We start from the raw sequence: 24,524 nt of genomic DNA, 5'->3' as shown, positions 1-24,524 counted from the left end.
AGCATAGTGTTCCAGCCACACTCGGGTACAATGCGCAATGCACCCCGCACCCAGAAATCAGCAGGTTAATATACTATAAGACGAATTCCCCTATATGGACTTCTAAGTCCCGATTGGTTACCAAACATCTGCAAACCAGGTTTCGACCATACAACAAACATAATACGCCACTATTGGTCTACTTCAAGGATGTTGAGCTTCCAATCCTCGTTAGGCCTAGGCCTCCTATGAGTCCCACACATAAGCCTGTCTATCCAGCCTAGGAAGGAGGGCAAAAACCCTAAACATTAGGGAAATTCCACTCCCAACCCAGCAAAAAGGTGCAACCCCCCCTTCGGTGTCCATGGCTGGCATGGCTCACAATGCTATCAGTAAGCGAAACCCCAACCCTATATTACCTAAATAAAGACTTCAGCGTAAACATATACAACCCTTATGGATACATAACTTGCTTGTGTGTTCAAATGCTACCATACAACAAACTGCGTCTAGCATAGTATAGCAGCTACATTTCAAGGCTTCCTGCAGGTCCCCTTTCTCCCCCCGGCGATGTTCCCTTCAGCCCAGTTCTCCAAGGTCTGTGGCCTGCAAAGCTGGTTCCGTGCAGGTGGCTGCGAGGCAAGGACACACGGCACCATCCCCAAAACAACAAAACCTGAGACACAAGAACAATCCCACAATGCCTCCCAACCCTGGCCTACCATCACTTTAAATTTCCCTTCCACACTTTGAACTAATGTTAAACATATACTACATAATCCTGAAAAGGAGCGGTCACTAAAATTAAACAGCTCGCAGATCTTCACACTGCAAGAAATGCAAAGATGGAGAAAGCGAAGAACAGTGAGAGTACGCCACTGTCTATGGTGTCCTCGTCGACCCTCATGAAATGCCAGCAAACACATGGACAAGGGATCCCGATGCGCTACCTTGGCTTTCTTATGGGGACACTGTCAACCACCTAGTGTCTGTCATTAGTGCGTACACTTTTAAAGAGTTTAAAAACTACAAATCTCTTGAAGCGCATGAACAGTTCACAGCTGGCTGGGCACATTGTCATCGTCAAGGATTTTAGGCATGTTTATTTATATAGCACAATTCAGGCACAAGGCAATTCAAAGTGCTTTACAAAGACAAGGATACAATCACATTAAAACTTCAAAATCACATTTCAAAGATAAGTGAAAAAGAAATAATAATGAAAATAAATAATTTTATTAATCAATTACAATGAACACATAGATAATAATAAGAAAAAGCCAAAACAAATAAATAGGTAACTGAAAAGACGTCACATTTTAATGACAGAAAATGACTGGTGCTGCACTAGGAAACTCTGACCATGCAACAATTTATCTAATTCCAGCATACAGACAAAATCTGAAAACTGCTAAACCTGTCGTTACTAGAGTGAAACACTGGACATGTGGAGCTGTAGAGCAATTAAAATCATGCTTTGACTCGACAGACTGGAATGTTTTCAAAACTGCTATTAACAGCGTGGATGAATACACGGACACTGTAACATGGCACATAAGCTTCTGTGAGGACTCTCGCATTCCCAAAAAGTCTGTTGTCAGCTATAATAATGACGACCCATGGTTTACAACTGAACTCAGGCAGCTTCCTAAAACAAAAGATGTAGCCTACAGGAGTGGTGACAAAAACCTGTTCAAATTCTACTGCGGGTTTGAAAAGCCACATTCGCGCATCATACAGCCCTCACCTTTTCAATGGCCTTCTTCACACCTGGGTACCTTCACACCTCGCCCACACTCTCCCCAGCTCACGCCCCCCCCCCACGTCCAGCCACCTTCCCTGGAGAATCAACGACAGAGATGTAAACAAGATCTTTAGGAGTCAGAATACAGGGAAAGCTCCTGGTCTCCCCAGCCACTCTGAAGCACTGTGCAGATCAACCATCACCTGTCTTCACAGATATTTTCAATTAGTCACTGGATCTTTGTATCTTAAGTCATCCACAATAACACCTTTTCCAAAGAAACCCAGAGTCTCTTGCTTCAGTGACTACAGACCAGTGGCTCTCACATCAGTGGTAATGAAGGCTTTTGAGAGACTTGTGCTGTCATACCTTAAAACCATCACAGACCCATCGCTTGACCCTCTATAGCACAGGTGTCAAACTCCAGTCCTGGAGAGCAAGAGCCCTGCACATTTTTGGGTTTCCCCTCATTTAACACACCTGATTCAACTCCTTGTGCTAATTACCACACAGCTCTTGAGCTGAATCATTAGTGGTGGAACAGGGAAAGAACTAAGCTATACCGGGCTCTGGCCCCCCAGGACTGCAGTTTGACACCCCTGCTCTATAGTCTGCCTACAGAACCAACAGACCTGTGGACGATGCAGTTAACACTGGACTACATTTCTTGCTCCGACACTTGGAGTGCCCTGAGACATATGTTAGGATTCTGTTTGTGGACTTTAACTTTGCAAATTTATACTATTCTATCAGAGCTAATGCGGACTGAACTCTCACAACTGTCCGTGCCTGATCCAAAATAATATGTTATAACCACGATGGCCCAGTTTTACGCTACAATCATTGAGTCCATCCTTAGCTCCTCCATCACAGCCTGGTTTGGATCAGCCACTGAACGAGACAAGGCCAGACTGCAACACATCATCCACTCAGCAGAGCGAATAATCGGCAGTAACCTGCCTACCCTCCAGACACTGTACATCACCAGAACCAGGAAACGGGCATACAAAATCTTTGAGGACCCATCTCACCCTGCTCACCACATCTTTCAAGCCTTACCCTCCAGGAGTAGACTCATGGCAATCAGAACCAAGACCACAAGACATGCCAAGAGCTTCTCCCCTCAGGTAGTCTCTCTCATTAACCAAACCAGTCTCTGAATGGACGTTCAATTAATCGTCAGCTGCAGTGAAATATCCACCAGCATAACCAGTGAACAACTGATAAACTTCCTCTATGATTATATTCTGCACTCTTGCACATTATGCACACATACTGCAAACTCTGTATACATATTGCACTCTTGCACATATAGTTGACTTGGCTGCTACTTAATAACTGCACCATTTAAGAGCCCTTTAAATTATTATGCCATTTATATAGTTTATATTCATACTACAATGATTACTATGTACACACATATATAAATATCATAATACCATCATTACTGCCATTAATAAACTTAATTATCATATAATTATCATATTACCCAATTGCCAGTCTATTGTCTATTACCTTTCTGCATATGTCTTTGCTAAACGTGGTATGTTCTTTGTAATGTCATGTAAAAGCACCACCAAGGCAAATTCCTTGTATGGAAACATATCTGGATTCTGATTCTACATCCTTCATCAGGACTAGAAAACTTCCATCCAGCGTTGCATTTCACTTTGACACTGTCATTTTTGAAACACTTTTCTGTGATCTAGCTCTTGTTTTGGTCGCCGACTGTCATCCAACAAAAGGTTCATTTCAGCTCTCCTAATCTGACATAAACCACACTCACAAACACTTTCAGGTTACTGTGCCACCGGGAAGGGATGGACTCCGGTCGGGATGGGTTTCCAGCATTTCCTATCCTGGCTGTTCTCTTTAGGGACAAACACAAGAATGGAGTCTAGTGATCACACCGGAAGCTGACTTACCTGAACGGAGATGTATGGAGCAGACTCTCATATGCGCGGGGATGCTCTGGAATGCAAGGTCTTACGCCCCACCGCTGGAAGCTATGCCATCCGTCGCCATTTCGTCAACTCTTCCACTTTTGCTCCTTCCTGTCTTTTCCAATCTGGAAAGGAGAAGAAACGTATACCGGTCCTGAAGACCGAAGAGAGACCCGAGTCGATATGGGGCCGCCGCTTAGCGGGTCGCCGTTAGCCGGGCCTCCGTGACGCCCCCCGCTCGGAGTAGAATGCCCAGGGATGTCGCAGCCGCCAGCCTCGGGGCCCAGACTCCTCCCTGTCCTCCTGTCCTCTCAAAAAACAGCAATCATTTAAACAAACATGAGGGAAAATTCAAAAGGCAAAGATGGCGTCATTCCTTACCAAAACGACAGCGTGTCACCTTCCTTTAAAAAAAAAATAAAAGAGAAAAACAGCAGGAAACGGGGGCTGTGCACGGACAGGGCCCCTCCCTCACAGCACATGCAGCTAATTAGCTGGCCATCCAGAGGCACTCAGTCTATTAGTCACCCACTCAGTCAGTTCTGCCTTTCAACAACAGGGGGCAGTAGAGGTGCACCGTTCCCGGAAGCACTGCAATACCGGGTCGATGCGTGGAGCGGACGGGACAAGCCCCACTTCCGGCTCCCTGTTCCAAAAATCCATCTAATAAAAGGCTTCTCGGCCTTTTGGCTAAGATCAAGTGTAGTATCAGTTTAATATCTGATACGTCCCCCATGGAGGGGACCACATATTAAACGGACTGACTCAGACTGACTGACTGAGTGGGTGACTGAGTGAGACAGGGTCTGCTTATCGAACCGGAGCACCTGAAGTAAAATGGTGAAAAACAGAAATTATTCATATTAATTTTCGGGGCGTGAGATACCCCCTTGCTGACGAGATGTGATTACAGAAATGTATCATGACTGTGCAAAAGGGAATAAGGCACCTTTCATCCTGATTTTTTTTAAGTTTAAACACATGTGTGCTTCATATGTAACCGTGATACACGCGGAGCCCAGAGAAATTTGGTTTCCTACACACATGCAATAAGGTCTTTAATTGGGCAGAGTCCATGCCTTCTTCCTTTTTATTGGTTCCCCAGCATGTTGGGGAGCAAGGGACCCCACAATGACGATTGTCTGTACTTGTATTGACACTGATGTCTCCTAGCACCTTGCCCTGACCTCACCTGCATCATCTTATATATTTCCAGGGCCGGACTCTCAGCAGTTGGAGGGTAACACAAATACAAGCAAACATAACAAGCACACATCAGCTATAGGTTTGTGAGGTTAACCGCTATTGCTTCGATGTGTCATGATGATGGACATTCCTGTAGGCTGTAAACTCCTTGGTGATAGATGAGGTACCAGGGCAGGAAGGAGCCAGGGAGAGACTGAGGGCTAAAAGACAGTGAAGGAGAATTAAGAGTTCTTTGATGCTGAAAATTTTGGGTATGGGTTTGATTGGGTATTGGCCAAGTTGACTTCTGAGTAAGGAGTGGATCCTTTGCATGGCTTCTTGGGGTATTTCCTGCATTCTGCAGGCCATTCTGCACCTGGTGGCCATCCTCTTTTTCCCTTCCGGTGTTTCGTGTCTGTTTCTCATCCCAAACCTGGGGCTCCTCTTCAAGTTCATACCCATACGTGTCAGTGGTTCTCTGCATGACGTCTTCTACAATCTACCTGTCTCTTCCTCTCTTCTCTTCCACATGATTAACTCTTCTTTCATTTCATGGGTCGATAAATTTGGTGCATGAGTACAAATATCAATGCGCTATTTTGCCGTCCTCTGCAGAGCCAGGATCAGCGTATAATCTTGCCCGTGTGGTTTTATGAAGCTTTGAGTATAAATAAACATATATTTTTATTATTAACAACTGAACATCCATAATTGCCATGGAATTGCCATTTTGAGGTAAATTTGTAGTTTATTTGTAGTTCATTTTTGCTGGAAGGACCTTAAAACATTTAAATTCTATATGGAAAATGATCACTGCACACATCCAGTTGAAGCCCTTTCTGAAATTAGTCTGTTGCTGCCTTTCAGGTCCCCAAGCTGACGACAATGTCCCTAGGCGCCCTGGCCACCGCATAGTGGCGCCCCCCGGTGGCCGTTCCAACATCACCAGCCTTGGCTGAGCTATGGTCCTGTGTGTGTGTGTGTGTGTGGGGGGGGGGGGTTGACCTTTGAGTGACAGATCAGTGAGGAGAGTTGTGGGGTTCTTTTCTGTCTGTGTCCAGTTTTGTTTCACCGGCCAACTTTCCCAGTGTTTGAAAAAAAAAAGTATCCTTCCATCCAGCTGACAGGATGTGGTGACTGTAGCGTTATGTTATTTTTGTGTTTTGGGGATTTAACACGATCACATGTCTGTCCTATAACTAATGCAAGCATGGTGCTTCAATGGCCTCGCCCCCCCCTTTAGTGAACACAAACTAAAGTATATGAGTATTGTTTTGTAAATGGGCATGGTATTGTTGCACATCCTGAGTCTGATTGAATAGTTGGTTAGTTGCATGTAGATACACATATTTGACATCGATAAGTATTATTCGAATTTTACGTTGTCAGTACACGCCAGGGTTGATCACTTGCTTCCCACTGTGCAGCAGTGAACTTAAACGGGTTTACATTCACAAAATATAATGGGGGTCAGGAGATGGACCATGGCTGAGATCACCGTCGAGTCAGGTAGCAAAAATCACCAACTGTGACAGCAGCCCAGCAGCAGTGGCCAACATCATGCTGGGTCCTCGTTTAGGGTGGCCAGCAACATGCCTATCTGCCATATATGACAAACCACAAGATGGCACTGCTTGTGCATGCCTTTTGAAATGAACTGGAATGCCGCTAGCAGGCACGCAAGTTACTTCACAAGTTCTAGAGCACAGCAATGCGTTTTGACTTTCTGTTAGCTATGTACGCAGTGATGGACATAACTGGTTCACAAGTACGCATTAACCTTTAAAAGCGATACATGCAGCAATCGGTTGTACATTTTTTATGTGCATTTGCGCCAATATGACAAATTACCGTGCATTTTAACCTCTATTTTCCTTACTTCTTTATTTTACGTTTTCTCTGTTTCATTTCAGTCAGTCTAACATATTGGTACATGTTTATATCACTCTCTACGTGTAAAGGGAGCAGACACAGGAAAAATGTACTGAAGACCCTTGAAATGATATTTATTCCTGATGTGAAATTGCTGTTTTTGTTTTAGATTCCAAATTTAACCTTTTATTTAATTTATCCCTTTTTCCCAAATAAAACGATGCATTTAGTTATAATCTATATTATTTTGATTTGGGGTCAGAAGTTCCAAAATCACCAGGTAAGTTAATTGATTTTATGTGTTTTAACTCCTAGACAGATATAAATGAAAACTCTATTTTTAAATAATTTATTGTCCTTTTTTTTTTTAATTAAAAATTGGATCCCTCATGGACCAAGACTTCAAGGGCATTTGTACAATTCACCTGTAACTGGATCTGCAGTCTTTTTCTCCCCACACCCTCTGCTTGTTCCCTTCTTCTCTTTTGTCTTCACTCCAGGAGAGCTCCTCAGACATCTCCAGCCTGTAATTCCTGGGAAATGCCACCTGCCACTCACCCTTGGAGGCGTAGCCCATTCTCAGGATCTCATACGTCACCATTCATCACAGAGTCACAACGCCTGCAAACATCTGAATAAAAGTAAGAGCCCGTTTTTTGAAACTTACACATTAAATTTTCTTCTCTTTACCATTTTATTCTTTTAAGCTTCATTCTGTTTAATTACATTTAGTATGGATTAAGGCACAGGCGGCCCGGAGGACATGGAGTGGGACCCTCCAGTTCTTGCCCTGAGTCCCAGTCCGTGGTGTCAGCCCCGTGACCAGAGTTTCCCCAGCCGAGGAGGTTATCGCCGTGACAACGGCAGGGTCAACGGAAAACTGGTCGGGGGTTCGGCTCCAGGAGGAAAGATCTGGGGTATGCTACCCAGACTTACCGCCTGACCCCAGCTCGGTCCAAGGGGGTCTTTTCGGGGGACCCCATCCATTGGTTCCCGAAAGGAACCACCTGCGGTTTCCTCCGGCACTGGTACTGGCCTTTGCTTTTGTTCTGCAGGGTCCACGGTGTGGTCCGGTTCCTGTCCTGCCTGCTCCTCGATGCCCTCCGGCTCTGCCGACCCCTCGCCGTCTACCGATGCTGTTCTTCCCTCGGCTGGCGCAGACGAGAGGAGCTCGTCCTTCTACAGACCCAGACAGGACTCCGAAGGCCCCCCTGGCCGCGACCCTTCGGCGGCACCTCGGAGCTTGATCTGTAGTCTTGCTTCCCCGTGGCTCTCCCTGGTTTCACCTCTTAGCCCGATTTCACTCTTCCAGCCCCCACTCCAGTCACTCTTGCTTCCCACTTTAGGTTCCCCCTGACTCCCTCTCCTGGCCCTATTCTTGTTGCACATTGTTTGTCTGGTTGTGTCCTGCCCTGTCTGTCCTGTGCCACCTTTGGTCCTTTTGGTGCCCAATCCCTCCCTTTGTCTCCTTCTTCTGTTTCCTTTGTTGCCACTTGCCCACTGACACCCGCTGTTTGTCTTTTGGTCCCTAGTCTGCATCCCTGTCGGGTTACCTGGCCTGTCATGAGTTGTGTCCTGGCGGTTTGTCTCCCCTGCTGTCCTTGGTTTTGCCCTGGTCTGTGTGTCCCCTTAATGATACCTTTGCACCAGGAGGGCACAGGATTGGGGGGTGGGGGGGTGTTACTGTCATGGCCTGCCCGTCCTGTCAACCTTACTCTCCAGTTCTCCTCCCTGACGTGGCCCTAATGAGCCACGCTTGGTCTTTATTATGGCGCTTTTCCACTGCATAGTACGGCACGACACGGTTCAGTTCAGCTCACTTTTGAGGGGTTTTCCACTGGGAACAGTACCCGGTACCTGGTCCTTTTTTTAGTACCATCTCAGCCAAGGTTCCAAGCGCGCCGAACCGTTACCAAAAAGTGAAAACTCTCTTAGTTTTTTTAGCTGTGTTTTCTTTGGCTGCCATCAGCCTCTTTTAAAACAAACTCCTTCGCCTTGCTGTTAAAAACATCCACATGCCGAGAATGAAGAACACCATTCCGTCGATATGCTCCATTGTTGTGTGTTTGTTTGTGGCGCGTTTACGATGATGTCACGGCAGTAGAGGCGGCGCAACTATAACGACATGTGAATAATCCCGCCCACTCTAAAGCGGCACTAAACTGCAGTTGAAACGCAAACCGAGCCGAACTGAGCCAAACCAAGGTGAGCTGTACTGAACCGTGCTGTGCCGTACTATGCAGTGGAAAAGCGCCATTAGTCTCACCTCATGTTCCTGTCCTTCTGTCAGTCACTACCAGCTGCCTTGTGTTTTCCCATTCCTTAGTTTGGTAAAGTGCCCAGGCCAATGTTCTCCAGTTCTGTCCTTGTCTGTTTGCGTCTCTGTGCCCAAGCCTGCCTGCCAGAAAAGCTCCCCGCAAAGGGGGTTCTGCCCTACAGCTTGCATTTGGGTCCTACTTCCCACCGGTCATGTGACAGAGGAATACAAGGTTAGTGCCAGGCAGAAATTAATAGCCTATCTTTGATTTTGCATCCATTTGGTAACTTGTTGAAGTTATCTGATAGTTCTCTCGATTCCAAAGACATATGATTCTTGTGTGTGCATTATGCATATCCAAAGTTAACGCATGTTGTGTTTATCTTACGCCGTACATGACTCATTGTCGTTATGGACAGTAAGCACTTTATGTCAGTTATCCATTGCTCCTTTTTGTTATGCTATACAGCCGCTTTATACATGTGGAGACTTATATGCACACACATTTTTCAGATTCCACTAGTTTCACACATTTTACTGTCATCGTACTTCTCTTCTGATGCCATTTTATTTATTTGTTTGTTTATTTGTAACCTGGTAACTGCACACTGAATCTTCTTAAAAGCTTTTAAATTTACTGTACATGATTGTTAGCAAAATCAGAAATGTCAGTGTGGTAAGATCATGTACTTTATATAGTCAGTCAGTCAGTCAGTCAGTTCTGCCTTTCAACAACAGGGGGCAGTAGAGGTGCACCGTTCCCGGAAGCACATCAATACCGGGTCCATGCCTGGAGCGGACGGGGCAAGCCCCACTTCCGGCTCCCTGTTCCAAAAATCCGTTTAATATGTGGTCCCCTCCATAGGGGATGTATCAGATATTAAACTGATAAAACAGATTTTTTTTTCAGATCCAAATACTTTATTAAACAGTTCTGCACAATTATTTACATCGACACAAACACATTAAAACATATAATAGAAACTGCACTTAAAAAATTGGCACTGTCAACAAGGGAATTAAAAACAACATTTTCCTACTAAAACAATGATATTCAGAAATAGTCATAATATAACAGGCTGAAATTTTCCCATATCATATAAGTGAATGCCAATACAATAAGACATTACTAAAAATATTTTTAAATAGTATTAAACAAACTATCTGCAGAACCATTCACCATAAAATAAGCACAAAAAAAAGCAATAAAAGCAACCAATATATTTACACACCATTAAAATCTAAGTAAACACATATGGCCATTTATGCAATTAAAATGTCATCTCAAATGCATGCTTTTGATGCAAGATGAGCATCCTGGCTTCTTTTTACGAGCCCAAGTTATTTATGGCAAAATTAGGTTTTACAGGGGATCGGTAAATAGTGCAGTCTAGTAACATTCGGGGTGAATCATGGACAATTGATCTGAATTTCAGGACGATCAGTCCACACACGATCAGAATTAATCCACAATTACAACTTCCCAGAATATTATAGTAAAAGGATTAATTCCATGCCACGTGGGTGACGTAATCGTCCGTGAATTCATCCTAATACATGCCCCCATTGTTGTAAGTGGCGTATTCATCCCGCAACCTTCTCACCAGCTGCAGAATGGAGAATTTCTTCTCCATCCTGCGCTGCTTGCTATACTGCATGGAGAAGGTTTGGATCCTGTCCTTCACACTCTCCCACCATTCGGCCACAGAGGGGAAGGTAGGCTTGTCCTTCTGCCACTCGGAGAAGTGATCTAAAAAAAGGTGTCTAAAATCGCTCTCCTCCAGAATCTGCAGGTTAATTTTCCAATAGCCGCCCCCATATACAGGGGCGTCTATGGAGGCAGTGGCCTCCACTGCCAAGTGGTCAGTGGGCCACTGTGGGGAGAAGGACACCTTTTCAAAAACAACGGGGGGTGAAGCTAAAATGTAGTCGATGCGACTGCTGGCTCCGCGACTATTATGCCAGGTGAAGCCCAGCATGCTGGGGTTGCATGTTTTAAAACCATCCACAAGTTTAAAGGAACGAATAAAATGGCGAAAATGCCCTGAGCTGACATCTTCTCTACCCTCCAACGCGATGTTAAAGTCCCCTCCTAAAATCAAGTGTCGATCTGTGACACAGAACGGGGACAACTCCTCAGAGAGAGTTATACGGGACGAGGCTTCCACTGGAGCGTAGATGCATATGGCCCGCAGACGCTGTCCCCTCCATGTGGCGTCCACTCCCAAAACCCTGCCTTGAAGAACGGTAAATGAACTTACTTCCTCAAAGGCGCGGTCGCCAAAAAGAATCCCGACGCCTGAGGAGTGGACACCACCTACGCTCCAGTAGGATCTACCCCTCTTCCATTGTCGTGAAAAGAGAGCCTCGTCCCGCTGGTCCCGGAGGTGGACTTCCTGCAGAAAACAAATGCTGAAGGGGAAGATGCCAGCTGATTAAAAACCAACGTGCGTTTTAAAACGTTCCTCAAACCCCTGACATTCAAAGTGACAATATTAAAATTGGCCATGAAATATTAAAATGATCAAATACAATTAAAAACAACAAACTAATTAGACAAAATGTAGATATTAAAGGAATTCAAACAGAAAAAACAGACCATAAGATAAGCCTTTATGCAGATGACATATTACATTTTCTTAGGAATTCTCCAACCTCTCTTCTGAAGACAATATCACTTATAGATAAGTTCTCATCTATATCAGACTACTCCGTCAACTGGAGCAAATCAACAGTTTTGCCTTTGAATTGTAGTTTCCAAAACACAACTACTACTCCTTTAGTCAGGTAACCTTAGATACTTAGGCATAAATTTTTCCACCAGACTCTCAGATCTAGTACAGATGAATCATATTCCTTTGTTAAAAAAGGTGGAAGAGGATCTTGTGCAGTGGAAATCTCTACCTATATCACTCATTGGAAGAGTTGCCACCATTAAAATGATGGTCCTGCCTAAAATCAATTACTTGTTCTCAATGATCAATAATAAACTCTCTATGGCTTGGTTTAAATCACTAGACTCAAGCATCTTGTCATTTTTATTGAAGAACAAACCATCACGAATCAGCTTGAAAACTCTGCAAAAAGCCAAAGGTAATGGTGGTCTAGAACTACCAAGTTTCTATCACTACTTCTTAGCCAACAGACTGCAGTATATAACAAATTGGATCAAATCAAGCCCGGTAGATAGTCCATGGCTGGACTTAGAACAAGCAATCTGCGGAGAAGTAAAATTGTCTGATCTGCCTTTTATAAGATATGTGGAGGTGGAGACTCATTGATTTACCCTATGGTGTAAATTGAACACTATTACAGTTAATAAAGATTAATACTGTAAAAAGAACACTCACTGCACACTGTAAAGTGTTAAATGTATCACTGAATGGTGTGGACCCATATAGACACCATGCAGTGCTAATTTAACACTGGCACATTTGCTGTGTACATAAAATATCAAAATGTTGGGAACATGTGAATTATAATAATAACGCACAATGAATGAAAATATTTTGCAGAAAATAACGTAACTTGGATTTTGTCATTTTCTTCATTATTCATTTTGTATTCATTTGGGTTTAGAAATTGAAAATAAATCAGCTGTTGTCTAGAACTGAAACCATTGGAAAATGGGAGAGTTGTTTTGCTGCTCTAAATTATACTGATGGGAAAGAAAAATAAAAATACCATTGTAAAATTGTGTAATTGACACTCAAATATAATATTAACATGTAAAATGAAAATAACATGTAGTTTTTAAGTGACGAAATAGTATTGGAGGAAAAGTTATTGAATAGTGTTGGAATAAAGTGATAAAATCAAGAAGGAATAAAATGTTCCAAGAGCTCAAATTACTTTAACAAAACATGTTTCAATCACACTGTATAAACAGAAAGTACACAGGTTTATTGAATATGAATAAGTTATGTTAATTTAACTCAATTGTTCAAGTTGCTGCCAAAGCAAAACATCTGTGTGCAACCACTGTCCACTATTAAATTAAGTAAATCCAATTAAGTGTACCTCCAGTTTAACAAGGTTGTTAAGAACAATCTTTTATTAATATTTGACTTATCGCTGCTTAGTTCTGTTTACAATTGCTTGCTTTATTTTTTTGTTATAGAAAAATGGAGAAAAGTGTCATGGTTTTTGTCACAGCTGCTCATTTACACTTTGAGAAGTTTTACATAATCAAAGACTGAACAGTGTTTAACTTAGTGTTACTAATTCTGTTTTTTTAATGTAGTTTTACATGCATTTCAGTATCAATAAATGGTTAAAATGTGAAACAGTTGTCTTTTTTTACATTTGATCCATTGGGAGAATTGCATAAATATAATTTCTATAAATGCATTTTAAACATTTTGAATTTATTAATGAGTTTTATATAATCTTTATTAAAAATTTATACATAAATCTGGTTCATATGAATTTAAAACAAATTGTATGTATTGTAAATGCATAATCTTAGTTATTATCTATTTAAAAAACATTGGACATAACACAATTACATAAATCTCATTCGTAATTGTTTTATTTATATTAAACTGATGAATACACATTATATTACGTTTATTAATTTGCTTTCTTTAAAACTATGTAATCCAAATGCATGGAAATTTTATATGCAATTAAATTACATAAATCCTAAATATTAGGCCTAAATATTTTTTTGAGTGTACTATTTTACTGATAAACATCATGTTACTGTAATAACTTCACTGTTTATTACAGCAGGGGTGCAGATTGAACCCATGACCCTGGAGGTGTGAGGCTATAGTAGGAGCAACGGGCCACTATTCATACTGTGAGAAATGATGTATGTTTAATCATACATTGTAACTGATATGTCGTTACACTGCTTGTGTATGCTTTGCACCTTGCCTTTCTCCCTTACTTGTGTTTCTTGTTCTCCACACCTTGTGAGCTTCAACATGAACTGATTGATTGTTTTTCATAAGGCCCCAGGTTAGTTAGGTCCAGTCTCCTGGAAAAACACTAGAATGTGTCCTTGGCTTTGGAAGCTAAGAGCATCTTATTTTCAGGGAGAGCCCTGTAATATTTATTTTAATAAATTATTTTTATTGATAAACCTTCATACTGATAATCCTCTTGTAGTGGTCCTAACAGAAAACATGACTGAAGATATTATGTTTGTTTTATCCATTTCAGTACAGACACATTTCACGATTCAGTAACCTGACTTGTCCAATAGATGGCAGTGTAGTACTTCGACTAGGACGTGCTATGGAAATTGCCGGTAAAAGCTGGTTTTCCATTTTAAACGTTTGTCTGACTGAAATGACCACATGTTGTACATATGTAATCGTACTATACCTCTAACCTTCAGCGTTGTATTACCTACCTTAATTATCTGCGGCAATAAAATATGTACGCGTAATTGGGCAGCTGCAAGTTAAGCAATCTGTCTGATTTTACATTAAAGTAGGCTGTACTGTTTGCAACAGTGATTTCAGCATTGCCCATGACGGTTTAAACGATTGTAAAAGGCATGTTGAGGTGAGTTTAACAAGTGTCATTTCATGTGCTGTATTATTCAGGTCTACACTAGTTAGACACTTGGTTAGTTGCTAATGCTGTCATGAAAGACTTTTGTAAAGTAGCAATGGAATATAATTAAGGAATTTGCATAAATGGTAAAATAATCTACTTATATTATTGTCAAAATACATAATTTTGACCTTCGTAATTTAGTGCGCTGACTAGAGGAAATTAATGAACAAATTAAACTGTGAAATCAAGTTTGTTGAAGTTATCTCTCTCCTTGTCGGGGGTTGGGGGCACCTCCCTGAATTGAGTTTTTGCAGGTTGGGATGTCTGAATTCCCACCTTAGGGAAGGGGAGGGGGGGGGGTGCTGGCTGTGAAAGTTGGGGGGCGGCGACAGACGATCCGTAGCCACGCCCAACATACGATCTGTAGGCACGTGGTCACTTCCCTACGTTTGATTGCTTTTATTTCTGTGTGGACAGATTTCCAGGATGCTGCACATTATTCGGGGGTGTGAGGGAGCTGTGGTGCATTTGCGGGAGTCTTCCGGGAGAGGTGTGATGTCTACATAAGATTATGTTTTAAAATGCGATCCAGTTGTTTAAATGTTCTGCCACTACACATTTCTATGCAGGACATAATTCATGGACTCAAACAGAGCAGTAGCACCAAAATTTATTGGTTATTTTAAGAAAGCAAGATAAATTACTGCGCATATGATACAGTAAAATGAGGTCAGTAAGAGCTTTTTTTAACGTTAGTACTGCTAAATCTCACTATTGCGGCGCGTGTCAGTCAGACGTAACACGCGAGAGTATGACAGACTGCGGTCAACGACGTTGTGTGGCGCGAGCAGCACGTGGTTGTCAACGGCCAGAGTCCACACCCTTTTACTAAGGGAGATGTCCGACGTTTGAGCTCCGGCAAACAAAACCAAAACCGTATTTATTTTGATCATTTCTGCTTAGACTTTATTAAACTAATACATGTATGTTTCGTGGTAACTTATGTACTTATTGATGTAACTGAGTTTCGATAATTTAGAAGTTCATTGCGAATTTTTACCTGGTTAGCCAGTTCTTGCTAGTTGGCCCTAGCATTGCGTTGTGTTTTCGTTGGTGTGACTCTGGGTTTTTTGTCTGTTAATCTATTAATTACTACAGGGAAATTTACATCGTGTTTTATAGTGAGTGAGAAATACCTCTGTGTTAATATTTCGGGAAACTATTTTTCGGATTGTGTGATTTCCATACATGTATATTATATAGGCGTCACTTGGTTTACCATAACTTGGTGTTAACTGCAGATCTGATTAGTGATTCTGAAATTGCCCTGGTGTGCAGCACATGTCACACTGTCTTCTGATTACTGGTTGCATTAACAACATGTCACATTATATGTAAGTCACAATATTTTGTCTGTCAGGTATAGAAATAATAATAATTTTTGGATAAATTCAGTTAAACTAATCGATAGTTAGCTGTGATAAGCTGCCCTACACACAAACGCTCTGACCCCAGAGGTAAGCTGACATGTACCCAAACACAATGATCACAGAGTTAAGCTGTCATCTACTCAAATGCCCTAATTCCAGAGGTAAAGCTCCAATCCAACCAACTGCATCCAACCAAGCGCCTTGACCCCAGAGTTAAGATGACATAAACCCAAACACCCTGATAATAGAGGTAAGCTTTCATCCACTCAGACGCCTTGATCCCAGAGGTAAGCTGCCGTCCACCAAACGCCCTGGCCCTAGAGGTAAGCTCCCAAACACGCAACCGGCCCAACCACAGAGGTAAGCTGCTGTCCATCCAAGCACCCTGATCAGAGAGGCAAGCCGCTGTCCGCCAAAACACCCTGATCCCAGATGTAGGCTGCCATCCACTTAAACACATTGTTCCCAGTAATCAGCCATTCACCCAACCATGCTGATCCCAGAGGCAAGCTGCAGTCTACCCAAACACGCAGGCCCCTGAGGTAAGTTCACATCCATCCAACTGCCTTGATCCTAGGCGAAAGCTGCCCCGGTACGTCTAGGTGGTGACACTCCATCCTACAGGGTTGACATGATGCATTTTCCTGAAGCACACAGAGGACACTTCGGGTTTTAGGTAAGTGTGCTTTGTTTTTCTGTGCGTGTGTTTTATTTGGTATGGATTTTATTTATTGACATGTAAAGATTTTACTGAGCACTGTTTTGGTTGATCACTGTTAGCACTTATTCATCGATATTAACATTATTAATATTTATTAACATTTTGATCTGTTGTGCTGTTTATTGTGCGATTAACCTATTTTATTCCCAAGCTTACTGATTTTATGTGTTTTGGGAAGGTGTTTGATGCCGTTTTAGCCCGACCCTTGTGCAGAGCTTGGAAGTCATGCGGATGTGTTCCTTTTTTACCCTCTGGAGTCTAGGGGTAGGGGACACACTTTCACTAACTGGGGCATGGTCACACATTTCATTCAATATCAAAAACTTAATTCCTGGCAAATAAATTATTTCTTATATGTTTGGTTTGGCAACAAACTCATCTTAATCTTAGTGTACTTTGTAAATATGTTATGTGAAGTTTGTAATTTGACATTCAAAGTATAGACATGGCAAAATGCAGTTTGGAACACTTGCAGAAACATTATAAAACTACATTGTAAGCAATGATGGCAGTTTGTTTTGATCCCAGATATCTGATCACCAAAGTCTTGGCTACACAAAGATGACTAAATGGTGTAGTTGCAATATTCATCCATCCATCCATTTTCTCCCGCTTATCCGAGGTCGGGTCGCGGGGGCAGCAGTCTCAGCAGGGAATCCCAGACTTCCCTCTCCCCGGCCACTTCATCCAGCTCCTCTGGGGGAATCCCGAGGCGTTCCCAGGCCAGCCGAGAGACATAGTCCCTCCAGCGTGTCCTGGGTCTTCCCCGGGGCCTCCTCCCAGTGGGACATGCCCGGAATACCTCACCAGGGAGGCGTCCAGGAGGCATCCTAATCAGATGCCCGAGCCACCTCATCTGACTCCTCTCAATGCGGAGGAGCAGCGGCTCTACTCCGAGTCCCTCCCGAATGACCGAGCTCCTCACCCTATCTCTAAGGGAGAGCCCAGCCACCCTGCGGAGGAAACTCATTTCGGCCGCTTGCACTCGCGATCTCGTTCTTTCGGTCACTACCCATAGCTCGTGACCATAGGTGAGGGTAGGAACGTAGATCGACTGGTAAATCGAGAGCTTCGCCTTTTGGCTCAGCTCCTTCTTCACCATGACAGACCGATGCAGCGCCCGCATCACTGCGGACGCCGCACCGATCCGCCTGTCGACCTCTCGCTCCATCGTCCCCCCACTCGTGAACAAGACCCCGAGATACTTAAACTCCTCCACTTGCGGAAGGATCCCATCCCCGACCCGGAGAGAGCATTCTATTCTGGAGCATTCTTTGGATAAATAAATAAGAAAAACCTAACTCATGTAACTATTTCTGGCTCCTTTCATTGAATATGTAGCAACTTTCATGTGTATGAATGAGCCATTGTCACCTGGCCACATCCCTCCCCCCTTTTATGGCGCTGAAGGGGATGTATCTGGATCGCGTTTCACCGTTGCGCTGTTCATCAAATTACCATGCGAATGCGATCTGAATACGCGCTAATGTGGCTATTTAGAATGTGAATAGCAATCTTCGGGTGACAGTGGTACTACACACCCCCGATGCAGGTAAAACAAAGTAAGGTGACATGGTTTACTTTTTTGCCGATTTAAAAAGTTTAATACTTGCGACAATGAACGTTTTGAAAAGAATGCAGATTAAAGATTTAGTCAGCATTTTTTTTCATGTTTCTATAATAAGATTTCAGCGAGTTATGAGCTGAAATACACAAGAAAGATCGCGGCATTGCCGACGATGCCGTCGACTCCAGAGGGTTAGAGGTCTTAACTTTTTAATAGCATGCATATAAGGTGACATTTTAATTGTTTTATTGACCATATAATTGTAATTAGGTTTAAATGGTGTATAATTGTATTTGCTGGTCTTATTGCCCTTTTCCTGTTTTATTGGTAATAGTTCTGCAGGTAGTTCTGTTTGTTTAATAATATCTTTGAAAGTCTTATTGTACTGTGTTGGCATGGTTTGCATAGTGTAGGAATGTTTCAACCTCATAGATTGTGATTATGTGTTAATATAAGTAGTACAAGCATAATATTTATTATTCATGTATTTGAGCTGATTTACATTTTGTTTTGGTATGAAAAGGTTATTTTGATACGTCCCCCATGGAGGGGACCACATATTAAACAGATTTTTGGAACAGGGACCCGGAAGTGGGGCTTGCCCCGTCCGCTCCACGCATCGACCCGGTATTGCAGTGCTTCCAGGAACGGTGCACCTCTACTGCCCCCTGTTGTTGAAAGGCAGAACTGACTGAGTGGGTGACTAATAGACTGAGTGCCTCTGGATGGCCAGCTAATTAGCCGCATGTGCTGTGAGGGAGGGGCGTGGCCCCCGTTTCCTGCCGGTTTTCTTTTTCTTTTTCTTTTTTTAAAGTAAGGTGACACGCTGTTTGTGTGGTGGACAGCTGTGCCGAGGTAAGGCATGACGTCATCTTTGCCTTTTGAATTTTCCCTCATGTTTGTTTAAATGATTGCTGTTTCTTGAGAGGACGGGAGGACAGGGAGGAGCCCCTGGGCATTCTACTCCGAGCGGGGGCGTCACGGAGACCCGGCTAACGGCGACCCGCTAAGCGGCAGCCCCATATCGACTCGGGTCTCTCTTCATCCCGTATAAATCTTTCGGTTTTTACTAAAGATTTCCGTGGGGTATAGTCATAGTTGTTTGGGTTATTTCTGACTACCACAAAAGTTTACAAGCCCTATTTTGGCAAGAGCTAATCCTAATCATTTTCATCCTTGCCGTTTAACACTAGTTACTGAGCTAGTTACTGAGCTAGTTACTAGTTACTGAGCTTTTAATACTGAGCTTTTTATTTTCTGGTGAGAATTCCCTCGGCCCGACCTCGGGTGGAGAGGCCATTAGCTCCATTGTCCTCCTGCTTTTGTTGCGCAAAAACACTAGTTACCTGTGAACCCTGCCACATTTGCATTTCTTTACCGCCACTGCTGCTGGCAAGCTTGCCATATCTATACAAAATATCCCACACTCTGACTGACCCACAAATATGAAAGACACAATTTCACAAAATATAGAAACACAAGTGTTTTATTTGTCAAAAATAGACTGAAAACAGAATCAATAATAATAATAATAATAAAAGAAGTAAAAAAAAATTCTCAGTCCCTCAGTTCCTCTTCATCATCTCAGTGGTTTCATAGTCAGTGTTTGCAGCGTTTGCAGACCCAGTAACCTCTGTGCCTGCATTTGGCGCAGGTGAATTTGCAACACTTTGCGCAGAGATATCTGCTGCGATTCCTGTTGCAGCTCTCTTGTACCTGGCACTGAGTTGTCTGAACAGTTCCTGGCACAGCAGCAGCAAATGATGCAGCAGCTGCAAAAGCTTCCCTCTCTGCTTCCATTGCCTTTTGCAGCATGAATCGGTTACTGAGTTCCATGGCTAGAAGACTCAGAAATGATCTTCTTTTGCCTTTCCACCCTGTGCACGCCTTGTACAGAACATAGGCATTCACTGCCGCCAGGTCCAGCATGTTATAAAATACGGCTACTGGCCACCTGTGTGTTGCTGTTCGTACTGTATACTTGCGTGCCATCTGGTCCAACACATCTACACCACCCTGTAAAAGCAGAGAGAGAGAGAGAGACATAAGTATATTTTTTTCTACCCGATATAGGCCTGTATAGTACATATCAGGAAACATTGTAGCACTGGTATAAAATTATATGCACATTCACATACCTTCATATGGTTGTAGTCTGTTATCGTGTTGGGTTTCCTCTTTATACCATCCCCGATCATCACGTCTCGGTGCAAGGAACTCAGAAGACACACAGTTTTCTTTTTTTTTGGCGCGTAGATTGTCAAGGAGACACTGCCGCTTCTAAACACTGACGTGCAGAATTTCTCTCGGCCTGCAGTGTCCTTTGCCGATGGAGGAAGCTCATGACGAGCTTTATTCATCGTGCCCAGTAGTGTGGTTTTGCGCTGAAGCAGACTGTGTGACAACGACAGTGAGGTGAAGAAATTGTCTGTTGTGACATTTCTCCCGTCATCCAGAAATGGCTCCATCAGACTCATGACCACATTCTCTGCCAGCCTCTCCCCCTTCTGACGATTGGGGTCCTTTCCCAAGTAAGGGGATGCATTGCAGACGTATTTGGTCTCCAAATCCATCGCCATCCAGAACTTGATTCCAGATTTGTCCGGCTTGGATGCGATATACTGTGTGAATGGACAACGAACCTTGGTCGGGAACAGCTGCTCATCTACGGTGATGTGTTGTCCTGCAGTGAAACTCTCAATACAGTTCCTAGTGAAGCATTTCCAGATGTCCAAGATCGCCGCAAATCTGTCTGTTTTCACCCGTTCTGCCCTCGTGTCCTTGTCGTCAAATCGAAGGTGTTTCATGATGGAAAGGAATCTATCTCGGGACAACATGGCAAGCTTGCCAGCAGCAGTGAGGGTAAAGAAATGCAAATGTGGCAGGGTTCACAGGTAACTAGTGTTTTTGCACAACAAAAGCAGGAGGACAATGGAGCTAATGGCCTCTCAACCCGAGGTCGGGCCGAGGGGATTTTACGTAGATTTGCGTAGGTTTAGCAAACATAGTGTTAAATCACTCATGAATAGATGTGTTTGTGAGAAATTGGTTTGTTTTAAGCATTTTAAATTTAAATAAATACTGCAATACTCATTGCAGAAATACATCTTTTCCAATATTGTGCAGCCTAATAATGAAGTACTTACTACTAGGAGATATCTAACAACATACGATGCAACATTCAACAGGGGGTAGTGAAGTGATATGTGGCAGATCAAAGTGCCAATTCGATGTGGGGCCGTGATTAGCATGTGGAGAATGCTGCAGCAGTATTACAAAATCAGCAACTCTTTTAAAAATAATAGTGATACAAATATATTATTTATTAATAAGTATATAGAATCAGTACACAAAGTATAAGTATATAAATATAAGCATATAAAGTATATAAGTACATAAAGTATAAGTATATAAAGTTTAAGTATATAAAGTATATAAGTATAAAAATCTTAAGTATAAAAATGATATAAGTATAAAAATGTTATAAGTATAAAAAATTTAAGTAAAAAAAGTTTAAGGGCTCAGAGGCCTGCTGCTCCTACTCATCAGAGTGGTTCTATTGCTTGAATTTCTTCTTCAGAGCCTCTGCTAAAATGGCAGCAATGTCCTCTGAGGGCATGGGCGTCCCCTGCGTCAGTCCCCTCCTTGGCACTGGCGTCCCACCTGGCGACCTCAGCACCGGGCGCAGTTTAACGCAGGGCAGCTCCGCCAGGACATCCACCATGTTGGGGCCTTTGGTGGGTCCTGAGCCACTTCCCTGACGATGACTCGTCTTCTGCTTGGGGCCCTGGATACTAGCAGGTGGAGGAGGAGGAGGAGGCGGCGGTGGAGGAGGAGGAGGGGGTGGGAAACAGCTTGGAGCTGAAGTGGAGACTACAACAGGAGTCCCAGTGGTCTCCGAACTGCTCCGGGATATATGTGGGTCAGTCAGGGCACCAGCAAGCATGGAGATCTCAGACCGTAAACGGCCCACCTTGTCTTCGAGAGCTGCAATCTTCTTCCAAACTGCCGCCCACTCGGACCCTGCCTCTGCTGCAACAGGAGCATGCTGGTGATCCCCGTGTCCACTGGGGAGGTGGATGCCACTCCCGACCTTTGCAGGGGTTTTGCCATTTATAGCAACCCCCGTTGCAACAGTCAAGGATGGTGCAGTGGGCTTGCGCACACGAAAGCTGGAACGCTTAAAGCATCCCAGACAGGTGTGTAGAAAACCATGCAAGCGACTGAAAGGACCCTTTGCAGACGTTATTTAAAGCAATGGAACACAAACAGTAAATGAAGATCGCCCAAATCAAGACCGAGAGAAATAAAAATTACAGCTTCTGCTTCCAGATATACGTAGCAATAACCAATGAGCACGCAGAACCATTCGAGGTCAACTTAGCCGACCGTTTCACGTTCTAAAATTTACAGGGTACAGTGGTACCTCAGAAGTCAAATTTTATTTTTTTATTTTTTTTTCTCTCCCAAAATGGCGACGCGTGCACACACTGCGGCTTCTCTCTCTCCCGACTAAACAGTGTTTTTCGTCCTGGACGTTGCAGTGTTTCTGTACGCCTTTGTCGCGTTTATCTGTTCTTAAGCCCATATATAGCCAAACATTTTTGCTCAACATCGGCAGAAACAAACTTTTTAAGTTAGACTCTGTGGACGCCGAAGAGCTGAATGATCTGGGTCTGCTCCGCAGGCCTACTCAATCACCGACCCCCACTCCTGCACCTCGCCCAAAATGGAGGTGCCTCAAGTGGCGTGAGAGAAAGCAGAAGAGGGATAAGAGTGGAGATATCCGAGCTAGGCTGGTGGCTTGCCCACACAAACCCGCTATCCCCTCCATCGTTCTGGCCAACGTACGCTCATTGGATAAGAAACTGGAGTACATCCGACTACTATGTTCATCTCAGAGGAATGTAAAGGACTGTTGTGTTTTTTTGTTCACGGAAACATGGCTCAGTGACTGTGTCCCGGACCGCGGCATTCAGCTTGACCAGCTAACATGCTACCGTGCTGACAGAGTTGTCGTCGCGGGAGGTAAGACCCGCGGTGGCGAGCTTTGTGTTTACATCAATGACGCCTGGTGCTGCGATGCTGTTGCGGTCTGCAAATACTGTTCACCAGTGTTGGAGTTTATGGTTATTAAGTGCCGGCCGTTCTATCTACCGAGGGAATATACAGCTATACTGTTGTTTGCTGTGTATATCCCTCCCACCTCCAATGGCAGCAACAGGAGGGAGGCACTGAATGAACTGTACCAGCATGTATCAGTGAGCAGCAGACAGCCCACCCAGATGCTTTTCTCATCTTGGCTGGGGATTTCAATCATGCAGACTTAAAGAGTGTGTTTCCCAAAATACAGCAACACATAGACTTTCCTACACGGGGAAATAACACACTGGACCTTGTTTGCACCACCCAAAGAGGAGCTTACAAGGCTTTCCCCCTCCCCCAGCTCGGTGCCTCAAACCACATTACTGTCATGCTAATGCCTGCTTACAGACCGCTTGTTAAAGTCACCAAACCGGTTCGGAAGCAGATACAAGTGTGGCCGGAAGGGTCTTCAGAGGCTTTACAGGACTGCTTTAACACCACAGACTGGAGTATGTTTAAGCAGGCTGCCACATACGACAACACCACTGACCTCCAGGAGTACTCAGAGACTGTTACAGCCTACATTAACAAATCCACTGAGGCTCAGTAGGCACCCCAGCCCCCCACCGTTACATTGGAAGGAGCGGACCCGAGACCCCCGGCGACAACATCCCGGAGCAGTGCCGACGCCAAGAGCTAGCCCCCCTCCCCCCCCACCCCGAAGGGCAGCCCGTACTCAGTCACCCACTCATTCGACGACAAATAGCCCCCCCCCACCACCAGCCAGGGCAGACACCCAGACATCACAGGATGGCAGCCACAGCCCCCCCAGCTCCAAGAAGCCACTAGCCGCCCATAGCCCGGGGGCCCAACCCCACCACCCGCCAGAATCATGAGGAGACGAGACCACAGCCGACCACCCCCTCCTACATAATGGAATTGGCCAGAATGGACCAGAGAGAATCCAATTCGCCCAATTGTTTTTTTTGGAGGGAATTAGACATTCTCTCCAAACTTATGTGGTCTAGAATTAAATTTCTATACTGAGTAACACATAAATTATTTTTTGATTTCCAGTTCATGAAGATAGTTTTCTTTGCAATGCCTAAGGCAGTAAGGATCATGTGCACTTTATTTTCTTCCATATCTAATACACTTGCATCACCTAAAATGCACAATGTAGGTGAGGTTGGGATATAGCAATTAAACCAAATTCATAGATCTTCACAT

General features: G+C 43.7%; 1 long non-coding RNA gene, 1 other non-coding gene and 4 pseudogenes across 2 annotated transcripts; 4 read left to right on the top strand and 2 right to left on the bottom strand.

The window, feature by feature from the left end:
- Window positions 1-4,232: 4,232 nt before the first annotated feature.
- Window positions 4,233-4,370, bottom strand: LOC140582642 (U2 spliceosomal RNA; annotated as a pseudogene).
- LOC140582495 (U2 spliceosomal RNA) lies at window positions 4,337-4,442 on the top strand (annotated as a pseudogene).
- A 5,283-nt stretch (window positions 4,443-9,725) lies between these two features.
- On the bottom strand, window positions 9,726-9,903 carry LOC140582630 (U2 spliceosomal RNA; annotated as a pseudogene).
- A 4,417-nt stretch (window positions 9,904-14,320) lies between these two features.
- On the top strand, window positions 14,321-17,947 carry LOC140582389 (uncharacterized). Its single transcript, XR_011985337.1, has 2 exons — window positions 14,321-14,497; window positions 14,969-17,947. It is a non-coding gene; the product is annotated as an uncharacterized lncRNA (long non-coding RNA).
- A 731-nt stretch (window positions 17,948-18,678) lies between these two features.
- On the top strand, window positions 18,679-18,870 carry LOC140582554 (U2 spliceosomal RNA). The gene has a single exon (XR_011985457.1). It is a non-coding gene; the product is annotated as a U2 spliceosomal RNA (small nuclear RNA).
- A 364-nt stretch (window positions 18,871-19,234) lies between these two features.
- Window positions 19,235-19,365, top strand: LOC140582610 (U5 spliceosomal RNA; annotated as a pseudogene).
- The last annotated feature ends 5,159 nt before the right edge of the window (window positions 19,366-24,524 follow it).

The sequence above is a fragment of the Paramormyrops kingsleyae genome, chromosome 24 (genome assembly GCF_048594095.1).
Source record: "Paramormyrops kingsleyae isolate MSU_618 chromosome 24, PKINGS_0.4, whole genome shotgun sequence".
Lineage (NCBI taxonomy): Eukaryota > Metazoa > Chordata > Actinopteri > Osteoglossiformes > Mormyridae > Paramormyrops > Paramormyrops kingsleyae.
The sequence above is the reverse complement of the archived record's forward strand: the minus strand, read 5'-3'. Positions and strand labels throughout refer to the sequence as shown.